The 12690-nt window shown below is 46.7% G+C and overlaps 1 protein-coding gene across 6 annotated transcripts in view; it reads left to right on the top strand.

The window, feature by feature from the left end:
- F2RL1 (F2R like trypsin receptor 1) overlaps nucleotides 1–12690 on the top strand; it is a 73966-nt gene that overhangs the window by 45033 nt on the left and 16243 nt on the right. The window lies entirely within an intron of this gene.

Genomic DNA, 12690 nt, shown 5'->3' on the forward strand with positions numbered 1-12690 from the left:
GGGAAACGGAGGACACTTGACCCACACCTGAAACTGGGCAGACACTCCTGACTCAGAGACCAAGTGCTTCCCTCAGGCAAATGAGATCTGGGGCCCACATCCTGTGCGGTAAAGATAAGGAGAAGTCTGGGGGTCTGAGAACAGGGAACTGTGTCACAGCATAGCTCTTGGGGTCACTCTGGCTTGCCTTTTATTGCCTGCATGGGTGGAGCCAGAGCAGCAGACCACCTTCTCTGTACTGGGGAGTCAGGAAGGGTTTGAGGGCTTCTTTTTATCCCAACAAAGAGTTGAGTGCTTGCTGTCTGCGCTGCTAAACAGTGAACATAATCCACTGGCCCTCGCTCTCAGAATGTATATCTGATCAGGGAGATGCATTAATAAAATAACATCTATTTTTAAAACTTTTGGAGTTCCCTGGTGGCTCAGTGGGTTAAGGACCTGGCATCATCTCTGCTGTGGCACGGGCTCTATCCCTGGCCCCAGAACTTCCACAGCCTGTGGGCATGGCCAAAAACAAAAAACACAACACAACAAAACTTTAAAGAATCTACGAGCCAGCAACACAGGATCCGAGCTGCGTCTGCAACCTGCACCACAGCTCACGGCAACCCGGATTGTTAACCCACTGAGCAAGGGCAGGGACCAAACCCACAACCTCATGCTTCCTAGTCGGATTCGTTAACCACTGTGCCACGACGGGAACTCCGGGAAAGCAGATTTTAAGACTAGAAGCAGCTCTAGACCCAGACTTTGTCTACCCTGGCTGATGCAAGAGAGTCCTTGCAAACTCTTGTCTTCTACCATCGGCCAGTTCAGTGGGCGGCGCGGTATTCAGGACTCAACACTCTCACTATGAAACTGGATGTTCCTTCACACTTTACCAAAAGCCCTTTTACTGTCCTGATCTCCTTTGGCTCCATCAGCAACCCTGGGAGGTATTCCTGGCCCCACACAGCCAGCTCCCAAAAGGTCTTCAAAGCCACAGTGAGCTTGTCAGACGCTAAAACCCTAAACTCCTTGGGGAGATACTGGCATTTCTAAAGTGAGTTTCATTTCAAAATAAGCGGGGAGGTGGAGCTGGCAAGGTGGAGCTGGGATTCTTCGTGCTTTAAACTCCTTACTTCATTTTTCTCCTTCTCAGAGGAGCCGGACAAAACAGTTACACAGGCAGTGACAGGTTGTGATTCTTAGAGAACCAAAACCTGAATGCCTGGACACACTTACTGGCCATCTTTGGGTTCCAAAGCCAAAAACTGGCCTGATACCCACCCCCCAATAATTAAACACTTAATGTCTAGTTGGAGCACAAAAAGTTCAGGGAAACTTCTGGTAACACAAACATTTGGAGTTACTAGGGACGCCTCCACTACCCGGTTATGAGTTTGGTATGTTTCTGAAACCACTTCTGAAACATGCTATTTCAAACAAGAAGACAACACTAGTCTCTGTTTCATAAGATAGAGTGAAGGTTAAGTGAGTTCATAAATAGTTTCCTACCACAGCAGTATCTTCTCAGATTCACCTCCTAGAGTAATGACAATAAAAACAAAAATAAACAAACGGGACCTAATTCAACTGAAAAGTTTTTGCGCAGCAAAGGAAACCCTAAACAAAACGAAATGAGCCCACAGAATGGGAGAAAATACTTGCAAATGAAGCGACTGACAAGGGATTAAGCTCCAATATATGAACAATTCCTGCAGCTCAATACCAAAAACAACAGACCACCCCATCAAAAAATGGGCAGATCTAAACAGACAGCTCTCCAAAGAAGACATACAGATGGCCAAAAACACATGAAAAGATGTTCAACATCACTCATTATTAGAGAAAGAGTTTCTTGTTCCTATTACAGTAATTTTTTCTTCTTTCCAAAGTGACTGTGCTTTCTATACTGGACCAGTGACAAAAGTAGCTGAGAACTTGGGAAGTATTATAAGTAGAATGACTTGTGGCTTCGGCTGGAATAGAAACGGACCCAGTCGCTTCTTAGGGTCCAGTGGATAACTGGATTCTCAAGTCAGGCTGACGTCAGCGTCAGAGCGGCTCTGCTCTAAAGGCTCTGCGGGTGTTCTGCTGGCACTTCCTTCAAATGCTAATGAGAAGCTCACAAAGGCTAAGCAGCAGGACCAAAAGAGTTTCTGCTGCCCCGAGCAGCTGAGAATTATTGCCCTCCTCCGTGGAGATTTCCCAGGCCCTCCTTCCACTCCATTCCCACCAGCTGTGCTTCATCTGCCAGGAAATAACTCTTCTCTCTGGGCCTGTGTGCCCCCCAGTTATCCTTCACAGCAAATCCAAACACCCCCGGCTCTCCCAGTCCTTCCTCTCCTTACCTGCTGCCCACAGGCTTTCGGATCTCTGCGGTTTTGCCAAAGATTCCAGGCAAACAGCAGCTTCCTGCCAACCCCTGCCAAGTGTAGAGACCCCCCAGTCTTGGCCCCGTTGAGGGCTGCCGCTGCTCCTTAGCCCTTAGTCTTTGGCCGGGTTCGGCCCCTGGCACCACCATGAGCAACTTCTATAGCCCCAGAGTGAGAGCAGCTCCTGCCCCACTCAGTTCCTTCTCCAACATCTCCGACTGGTTTTTGTTGATGCAACTTGTCTCATGCACCTGATTACTTTGTGAAGCTGTGAGATCCTGGGCTGTTAGAAAGTAATTCTGAAGTCTCTCCCTCTCACCCAGAGAGTCTCACATACACCCAAGACAAAGGTCTAAATCCTGCCAGGTTGCAGAGGGAAGACCTTTAGTTGGCTAGTGGTTACGATTTATTTAAGATCAGCTAGGAGTTCCCATTGTGGCGCAGCAGAAATGAATCTGACTAGGAACCATGAGGTTGCGGGTTTGATCCCTGGCCTCGCCCAGTGGGCTGGGGATTCAGCATTGCTGTGAGCTGTGGTGTAGGTCACAGATGCGGCTTGGATCCTGAGTTGCTATGGCAGTGGCGTAGGCTGGCAGCTGTACCTCTGATTCGACCCCTAGTCTGGGAACATCCATATGCTGAGGGTGTGGCCCTAAAAAGAAAAAAAGAAAAAAAAAAAAGATCAGCTAGAATATGATCATTCACTGTGGTGAGTGATAGCAACAGCTAGAATCTCTGACATGTGTATAGTGCTTTCGGGGTTTCCAAAGAACTTTTATGTACGTTTTCTGACCTCATTATCACAACCATCCTGTGGGTTGAATAGCTATTTCCTGTGAGAGACATCTGAGATTTAGAGATCTCACTACTTGGTTACTTTCTGTCCTGTGGCCCATAAACCCAAAGGACCCTGAGGCAGGTCTCCTACTCTAGCAATATTCCCACCATACTAAAGTAACTGCTAAAAAAGATCTACATAGAACTTATACAGATATTCACTGGCTATGTGCTTAGATTATACTTTAGAATCACAGCTCCCCCATCTCTTAGGTTCTTCTCACCTCCATGAAAAATCCTTTCCCCTACTCTGCTCCTGGAGAAAGTAAATACTAAAAGCAGGACAGAATGATCAGACTAGTCGGGAATGTTTTCTTCTTTTTGGCCACCCCGTGGCATATGGAGTTCCCAGGCCAGGGATCAGATGTGAGCTGCAGTTGCGACCTGCTGTGGCAGTGCAGGGTCCTTTAACCCACTGTGCCGGGGTGGGGATGGAACCTGTGTCCTGGTGTTGCAGAGACACCACAGATCCCATTGTGCCACAGTGGGAACTCCATTAGAGACTTAAAAGCAATAACACCCAGTGCTGGTGAAGATGAGAGGCTGATGGGACCAGAAATTGGTATATTGTTCCTGAAGGGTAATTTGATAATAATCATTAAAAGCTTTGAAAATAAACAGATTTTTTTTTTTCCGGATGTAGCCTATCTTCCCATCTCTAAATTATTTTATCCTGAAGGAATAGTCTGAGACTACAGGAAAAAAAAACGTATGTATCAGGATATGTTTATTTCTATGCTATCTAAAACACCTCCACAAAAACCTGAAGTACTCTGAATATTCTGCGTTAGGTTAACTAAAGATCAACTGAAAAGATGACATATTCTGCAGTGACTAAAAATTGTGCTACAGAAGACTAGTTAAGGCTTTGGGAAGACATGTTCCTATGTTGTTCAGTGGGTGGGGAAAAGTTAAGGCTTTGGGAAGACATGTTCCTATGTTGTTCAGTGGGTGGGGAAAATGAAGTAACAAAATAGTTTAGGGAGTGTAACCTCCATCTGGGTTTTAGAAAGATGTAGGTCCTGCTAGTAAAAGCAGTTATCTCGGGGAGTTCCCGTTGTGGTGCAGTGGAAATAATCTGACTAGGAACCATGAGGTTGTGGGTTTGATCCCTTGCCTCACTCAGTGGGTTAAGGATCCGGCGTTGCCGTGAGCTGTGGGGTAGGTCGAAGACGAGGCTGGGATCCCACGTTGCTGTGGCTCTGGCGTAGGCCGGTGGTTACAGCTCCAATTGGACCCCTAGCCTGGGAACCTCCATATGCCTCAAGAGCCCTTTTATGCCCTAAAAGGACAAAAAGACAAAAAAAAAAAAAAAAAAGGCGGTTATCCTTCTTTCCTTCCTCTTCCTTCCTTCCTCCCTCCTTTCCCTTCCTTCTTTCTGTATTTTCCCATCTTTTTCACAATAAACTTAATAAGTACATGTTGCCTGTGTAATTAAAGGAGAGAAACATTTCCTTTTTAGATGAAACTGTAAGAAGGAGCCACTGCAAGTGGTGGGTGGAGCTTGTGGTGGAGACTGGAAGCATAGCAGTGGGAACAACTAGTCTATGAGCAACCAAATTGGAGAACAACTATTATTCCGGGATTGAAATGTCTCTTTTCTTTGGGGAGGGGCATTTTTCTAAAGAGGATGTCGTGACAAATTTTACAAGAGACATGAGCAGTTGGTCTCCTTTAAAAGTGGGCTGGTGGCAGTTACCCTTGTGGTTCCGCAGGTTAAGAACCCAACATGGTGTTGGTGCGGATGCAGTTTCAATCCCCGGCCTTGCTCAATGGGTTAAGGATCTGGCGTTGCCATGAACTGTGGCATGGGTTGCAGACGTGACTGGCATCTGCCATTGCTGTGGCTGTGGTGTAGACCAGCAGGTGCAGCTCTGATTTGACCCCTAGCCTGGGAATATCCATATGCTACAGGTGTGGCCCTAAAATTAGTTACTTTAATTGAGCTGGTAGTTTTCACTCCTGGTGGTTAGATTCTGGGAGCTCTGGCTCCTTCTGACACTGAGAGCTCAGGAGAAGAGTAAGGTGGCAGGTCTGTCCTTGACACCACCCCCTGGCCCCACAGTCAGCCTGGAGCCACCCCACACTGGACTCCCTTGCTCCCCACACTCTCTGCCCATCTCTTGGAAGCATTACTTTATTTCACCTCATCAATTAGAGCTGGAAGGGCCCTTAGAAGCCCTGCAGCATGCTGAAGGGAGGCCCCTCGGGGTGCCCCACTCATCCAGCATCTCTCAGCTCCTAGGCAGGGGAGCCAAGGGGTCTGGATAGGAAGCAAAGGTAATGGAGGAGGTCCCTCAGCTACTTGAAGGCCTGCCAGACTCAAAGAACTTCAAATAATAATTTCAGGCATTAGCAGCTAACTACCACTTAGGCTTATGACTTTTTTTTTTTTTCCTTTTTCTAGTGGAGCATCCGCTGCATATGGAGATTCCCAGGCTAGGGGTCCAATCGGAGCTGTAGCCACCGGCCTACGCCAGAGCCACAGCAACGCAGGATCCGAGCCGTGTCTGGGACCTACACCACAGCTCACAGCAACGCCAAATCCTTAACCCTCTGAGCGAGGCCAGGGATCAAACCCGCAACCTCATGGTTCCTAGTCGGATTCGTTAACCACTGCGCCACGATGGGAACTCCATCTGTTTCGGTTTTTTTTTTTTTTACGTTTGGGTTTTTAAAAAACTCTTTCCAATTTTTTTGTTTCTGCCATTCATACAATTAGGGAATACACTTTTAAGGAAAAAGGTTACAAGGCTTTCAGATGAGGCTGGAGGTGTGTTTGGGCAACACATCCCAGAGAAATGCAGGGGGAACCTGGGGGAAGCAGAACTGCCACCTGCATCTGATGAAGAGCCAGGTGATGGCATCGGTGCCAGTGATTATGCAATGAAACAAGCACATGACGTGGGGGTGGGAGAGGCATGTGAGCTGTGATTATGCCACATAGTGATTAGAAAGATGGGTACAGTTGATTAGCGGGGCCGAAATGCTCATGTAGGCAGGATTTATGGTAGGAGTGAATCCTTCTCCATCCATTTTCTTTCTTTCTTTTTTTTTTTTTTTTTTTGTCTTTTTGCCTTTTCTAGGGCCACTCCCGTGTCATATGGAGGTTCCTAGGCTAGGGGTCGAATTGAAGCTGTAGCCACCGGCCTGCACCAGAGCCACAGCAACACCAGATCCGAGCTGCGTCTGCGACCCACACCACAGCTCTTGGCAACCCTGGATCCTTAACCCACTGAGCAAGGCCAGGAATCGAACCCGAAACCTCCTGGTTCCTAGTTGGATTCGTTAACCACTGAGCCACGATGAGAACTCTTCTCCATCCATTTTCTTCCACCTACAACTCCTACCAGATTTAGTCATTTCTTTGGGGCCCAGAAAGGCCACCCTGTCAGTCTCAGTGATGTGAAGACAGGGGTTCAGCCTTCCCCATGCTTATGATTAAAGTCCAAGGTCTTTTTCACAGTAAACACAAGCCTCTCACAGGCTAGTCCTGCCAGCCTTTCTAGACCTCTCACTGGCTACTTTCCCTCACACTCTCTGGGATCCCACCACAGCGTTCCCCAAACACACCACCCCTTCATTCTCTTCTTCCCCTTGGGGAACCTGTCTCTACCCCATTACAGCTGGAATAACAGACTGGCTAGCTGTCCACTGAACTCCTTTCCCCATCCTTCTGGGCACCTGGCCTCCTTTGCAGTGAGCTGTGGCCATGTGCCTGAGTTCTGGTCAGTGGATTATAGAAATAATTGCGTGCCATTTTCACTCCAGAGCCATGGATACTGTACATGCGGAATATTTATGCTCTTTTCCCTCTGTCAAGCCTTTGGAAGCCATGAGTTGAAGATGGCAGAGCCCCAAGCTGGGAGAAGCCTGGCTTATTTATCCCCACTTGAAGGAGAACCTTCCACCAAACAAAGACATGAATTTGGCTGTAAGTGAGTAAGAAAGAAACGTCTGTTTCAGGGAACCACTGAAATTTGGAGTTTTATCTGTTAGAGTAGCTAGCTTCACCTTAAATAATTCACCTGCTGAACTTTTCATCCTTGAAGACACTCTGCAGATGCCCCCTCCTTCAGGAAGCCTTTTCTGATTCCCCCAAGCAAGAGTCATTCTTTCTCCATTTTTGTCCATCGACCTTCAAAGAGGCATCACTACCGACCCCTTCCCCGCAAGTGTTGACTTACCCGTGCATCTCTTGTCACATTTGACCATCAATGCAATGGAGGTACAGATATAGATTTTTGCAGTCCTAGCTTCCAGTAGAGTGAGTGAAAGATGGTAGGCATACAATTTATAAAAATTCATTCACGAGTTCCTGCTGTGGCGCAGTGGGTTAAGAATCTGACTGCAGCCGCTCAGGTCGCTGCAGAGGCACAGGTTCAATCCCCAGCCCAAGGCAGTGTGTTAAAGGATCCAGCATTGCCACAGCTGAGGTGTAGGTTGCAGCTGCAGCTCGGATTCAGTCCCTGGCCTAGGAACTTCCATATACTATTAAAAAAAAATCATTCATTCGCAAGTATTTGTTGAGCTCATTATATGTACTAGGCATTGTTCTAGCACCAGGAATACAGCAGTGGACGAAACAGATAATATTTCTGTCCTCTACATTTTAAAGTTTGGCTTTCGCAGTGTTTTAGACATTTGCCTTGCTGCATTATAAGAAAAATGACTTCAATTGGGACTTAATAACTTGACATTATAGAGATGAGTGTGTAAGAGTGGTCGCCAGCTTTGGATGATAACACTTTGTAAGTCCTTTTAAAAATGCCACAAACTGAAAAACAGAAACAAAACCCAAAACTCTGTACTCATGGAGCTTACATCACAATGAGGGAACTAGATAATAAATGCAGGTAGAACATCAATGCTGGCGATCCACACCGTGGAGGAAAACAGAGCATGGTGGGGGGATGGGAAGATAGGATGGGAGTGTAATTTTAAAGGTGTTCTTAGATGGCCCCACTGAGAGGATAGCATTTTAGCAAATACCTGAAGGAGGTGACGACGAAAGCTGTGTCGGTGTTTGAGGGTAAAGCATTCCAGGCAAAGGTAGGGCAAGGGGGTATTCGTGGCTGGAACAGAATAAATGAGGGGAACAGAGGAGATGAAGTCAAGGAGGTTGTGTGTGTGTGTGTGGTGATGGGGAGGGTGGGGGAGGGGTGGGACGTGTGAGCCTTTGATGGACTTTGGTTTGTACTCAGAGGGAAGTGGGGAGCTATTTCAGTATTTAAAATAAGGAAGTGATCTTAACTGATGTATAGTTTAACAGGTTCGCTCTGACCACTACATTGCGAGAAGGCTGTGGAGAGGATTATGGGTAAAAGGAGGGAGACAAGTCACAAGCCTACTATGATAATCTAGGCAAAAGATCATGGTACTTTGAACCAGGGTGGTATTTGGGATGTATTTTCAAGGTAGGATTTGCTGACGGATCAGATGAGGAGTATAAGAGAAGTCACAGAGCACGCCAAGATTTTGGATCTGAGCAACTGGGAGGATAGAGTTGCCATTGAAGGAGATGAGAAGGCTATGAGAGGGGCAGGGTGGGTCAGGAATTTAGTATTGAACTTGTGCTTGATGTGCCTACAGTCACATCCATGTAGAGATGTTGAGTAGCTGCAGGGATATGTTTTGTACCTGGAGTGGAGAAATCTGAGATAAAAATACAGATGCAGGAGTTGCCAGCATAAAGATGGTGTTTAAAAACCACAGGGCTGGGTTAGATCACTAAGGGAAATGAGTGGATATGGAAAAGAAGTCCAAGCGCAAACCTAGGGGCACTCCAGAGTATAGAATTGAGGAAAGTAAGTGAGAACCAGGAAAGAATCAATTTCTTCTGAGTTGCCAGTGAGATAGGAGGCAAATCAAGCGAACGTAGCGTTCAAGGAGAGAGAGACCAATTATGCCAAATTCTAGAGTCAGGTTGAAGAACATGAAGACTGAGAATGGACCAAAGGACTTACTATGTGAAGGTCATGCCTAACCTTTTCCAGAGTGTTTGCTCAATGAATAAATGAGTAAATGTGACACTTCCTCCATCTGCGTGACTAGGACCTCAGAGTGCAGGGACCAAGTCTTTGTCCAGAAAGAGTGTGATGAGTTTGAGAAATGATTTTAGACATGATGGAAGAAAATGGCTTTTCCCTCAAGGTCTGGCCTAACCTAGTTCCTGCTTGATTTTCCTTAGAATTGTAGAGGATTAAAAAAAAAAATTGGGGAGTTCCCGTCGTGGCGCAGTGGTTAACGAATCCGACTAGGAACCATGAGGTTGCAGGTTCGGTCCCTGCCCTTGCTCACTGGGTTATGTTAAAGATCTGGCATTGCCGTGAGCTGTGGTGTAGGTTGCAGACGCGGCTCGGATCCCGCATTGCCGTGGCTCTGGTGTAGGCCAGCGGCTACAGCTCTGACTAGACCCCTACCCTGGGAACCTCTGTATGCTGCGGGAGCGGCCCAAGAAATGGCAAAAAGACAAAAAAAAAAAAAAAATTGTAGAGGATAGGATAGGAAACTGCATTGAATTCCTCATCTCTGCAAGCCAGGCTATCTGGAATTGCCTGTGGTTATTTCTCTGAACTGTTCCACAGAGCCATAAAACACCCCAAGCCCTTCAGGGCAAAGGAGTCATCAAAATCTAAAAACCAAATACCCTAGCCCCAAAGTCCCAAGAAAGTATCTGCCAACTGACTCAAATGAATGTAGTCAGGCCACTCAGAGAGACCACATTCTTGAGATCATTAACTCGGGGCCTTGTTCAATACAGTTTTTTTTTTCTTGGAAATTTTGATGATTCAAGGCATGGTTCCCTAAAAGACTAATGAAAAGTTAAGTTGAAAACATCTGGACCTTGAGGCATTGTTGTCTGGCAAGAGGAAGATTCCCCGTTGGGAATCTTGGGGCAGTTATTCTATGGTAGCTTCTATTTCTCCAGGATTTAGTCTTTATCAGGAACTGGGCTGTGAAGCACTTTATGGGCCTTTAGCAAACTGAATCTTCACAACCACCCTTCAAGAAAGGTACTGTTATCATCCCCAGATTATAGATATAAGAGTAATGTATCACAGGTGATGAAGTAGTTAAAATATGACACTCATAGACCACAGGCTTGGAAAGACTGGGGGGACATCATAGGATTGAGTCCCTTCCCTAGTGAAGGGCCCTCGAGAGTGACCTAGTCCCCATCAGGAGAACTATCTCCTGGACAGGATGAGGAAGGCCCTAGTGCTGCTTCTAGAAGTCACCCTTTCCAGGGAGGAAAAGAGGGCACACAGACCTGGGGAGGCAGCATCCTGAGAGCTGAGGTACAGGTTGTGGGGCGGGGTGTAAAGAAGGCTCCTGGGAGTTCCTGTCGTGGCTCAGTGGTTAACGAATCCGACCAGGAACCATGAGGTTGCAGGTTCGATCCCCGACCTTGCTCAGTGGGTTAAGAATCCGGCGTTGCCGTGAGCTGTGGTGTAGGTTGCAGATGTGGCTCAGATCCTGCGTTGCTGTGGCTTTGGCATAGGCTAGTGGCTACAGCTCCGCTAAGACCCCTAGCCTTGGAACCTCCATATGCCGCGGGAGCAGCCCCAGGGAAAAAGACAAAAAAGAAAACAAAAAAACAAAAAAGAACGCTCCTGAGAGAAAGGAAGGAAACAAAAAGAATATTTGTTGAGCTTCTATCACGTATCCAACACAGTCACAGTTTATTTTATCCACAGACATCTTTCAGCTAAACAAATAGTAACTTCATTTTATAGGTAAGAAACCTAAAGCTTAGAGACACGAAGTAATCATTTCTCCCACGTCACAGAGGTCAGCAAGGGGAAAAGCCAGAATTTGCCCACAGGGTTATATGATTTCAAAGGCTAAGCTCTTTCCCCATAACCCAGAGAACCCCGGACATCACAATGAAAGATTCCCAAGAGATGGGGCTACTGGAAGGCACCCATTAGAAAGAACTGTCTCATTCACTGCACAGCTTTTCCTGGTCCCTTCTCTCTCTCTCTCTTTGTGTGTGTGTGTGTGTGTGTGTGTGTGTGTGTGTGTGTGTGTGTGTGTGTGTGTGTGTGTGTGTTGGGAAGCAGTCGGTCTCTGTTACTCAGGGAGCACTTATTCCATTCTCATGGCATGTTCAGAGGCATCTTCTTTTCATTTTCAACCATTTATTGCCTCCATCAGAGCAGAAGGAAGAGGCAGAATGCTAACCCTCCACTTATGTAAATTTGGGGAAATGTCTTATTGGGGCTATGGTTGAAATACCGGCAGACATGACACTTGATACAGTTTTGTCTGCCTGAATTAGCTGGAAGCCACATTAGTTCTGTTAACTGGCCCCATGTGAGAAGTCACACACAGGACACAGGGTCTTTGTCAGATGTAAGCTCCATCCCAAAACTCACAGGCCCACGATGTCGGCCATTTAGTTCATGGTTGTTCAGTAATGAATGATGGTCCCTGGCAACTGACTCACCAAACTTTCTAGGAAGAATCATGGACTCTCAGGGCTCGAACCCTTCAAAAGGCAACCTGGACTCACCTGGTCTGGCCCCTGATCCTGGTGGGGGCGGGGGCGGGGAAGCTCCCTCTCCAACAGGCCAAGACACATACCCTGGTCCTCTGCGGCAAGCCCTTAAGTGATGGGCCCCTCACCTCCCAGGCGGCCCCCAGGACTGGGACCAGTGAGACCTGTTTGAAATCTTTTTCTGCACTGAGCCGAAATGAGCCCCCAATATGGCCTCTACCTATTTCTATACTCTGGAGCTACTCAAAACACACCTAATCCTCTCCTACATGCGAATCCTTCAAATATCTCAAGACAGCACTCATGTTTCTGTTTTGTGCTCCTCCGCTACCCAAGACTTTAAATGGATAATAGTAAACTTTATTTTACCTTTTTTTTTTTTGTCTTTTCCAGGGCCGCACCCTCAGCATATGGAGGTTCCCAGGCTAGGGGTCAAATCGGAGCTGTAGCTGCCAGCCTACACCACAGTCACAGCAATGCGGGATCCAAGCCGTGTCTTTGACCTACACCACAGCTCACGGCAACGCCGGATCCTTAACCCATTGAGCAAGGCCAGGGATCAAACCTGCAACCTCATGGTTTCTAGTCGGGTTTATTAACCACTGCGCCACGATGGGAACTTCTATTTTACCTTTTTTAAAGCAAATAAAAAGTTGAAACATTACCAATATGATGAAGGCCCTGTGCACCCATCCCCAGCCTTATGCTTCTTCTTCCCCACTGCCTCCTACGTATTTCTGCTTACATTAGGATGGAGCATGATAACATGAGAAAAAAGACTGTATACACATATGTGTGACTGGGTGACCTTGCTGTACAGTAGAAAATTGACAGAACACTGTAAACGAGCTCTAATGGAAAAAATAAAAATCATTATAAAAATAGATAAATACAGATAAAAAACAAAAATATTTCTGCACACATATATGTATAGACATACTGCTTATATATTTCTTTGGACTGTGGGATCCCAATGTGGAAAAAGACGCTGGT

The sequence above is a fragment of the Sus scrofa genome, chromosome 2 (assembly GCF_054392235.1).
Source record: "Sus scrofa isolate SSC_HxYL_T2T_F1_AM1 chromosome 2, Sscrofa_HxYL_maternal_Yorkshire_Landrace_v2.0, whole genome shotgun sequence".
In the NCBI taxonomy this organism is placed as follows: Eukaryota; Metazoa; Chordata; class Mammalia; order Artiodactyla; family Suidae; genus Sus; species Sus scrofa.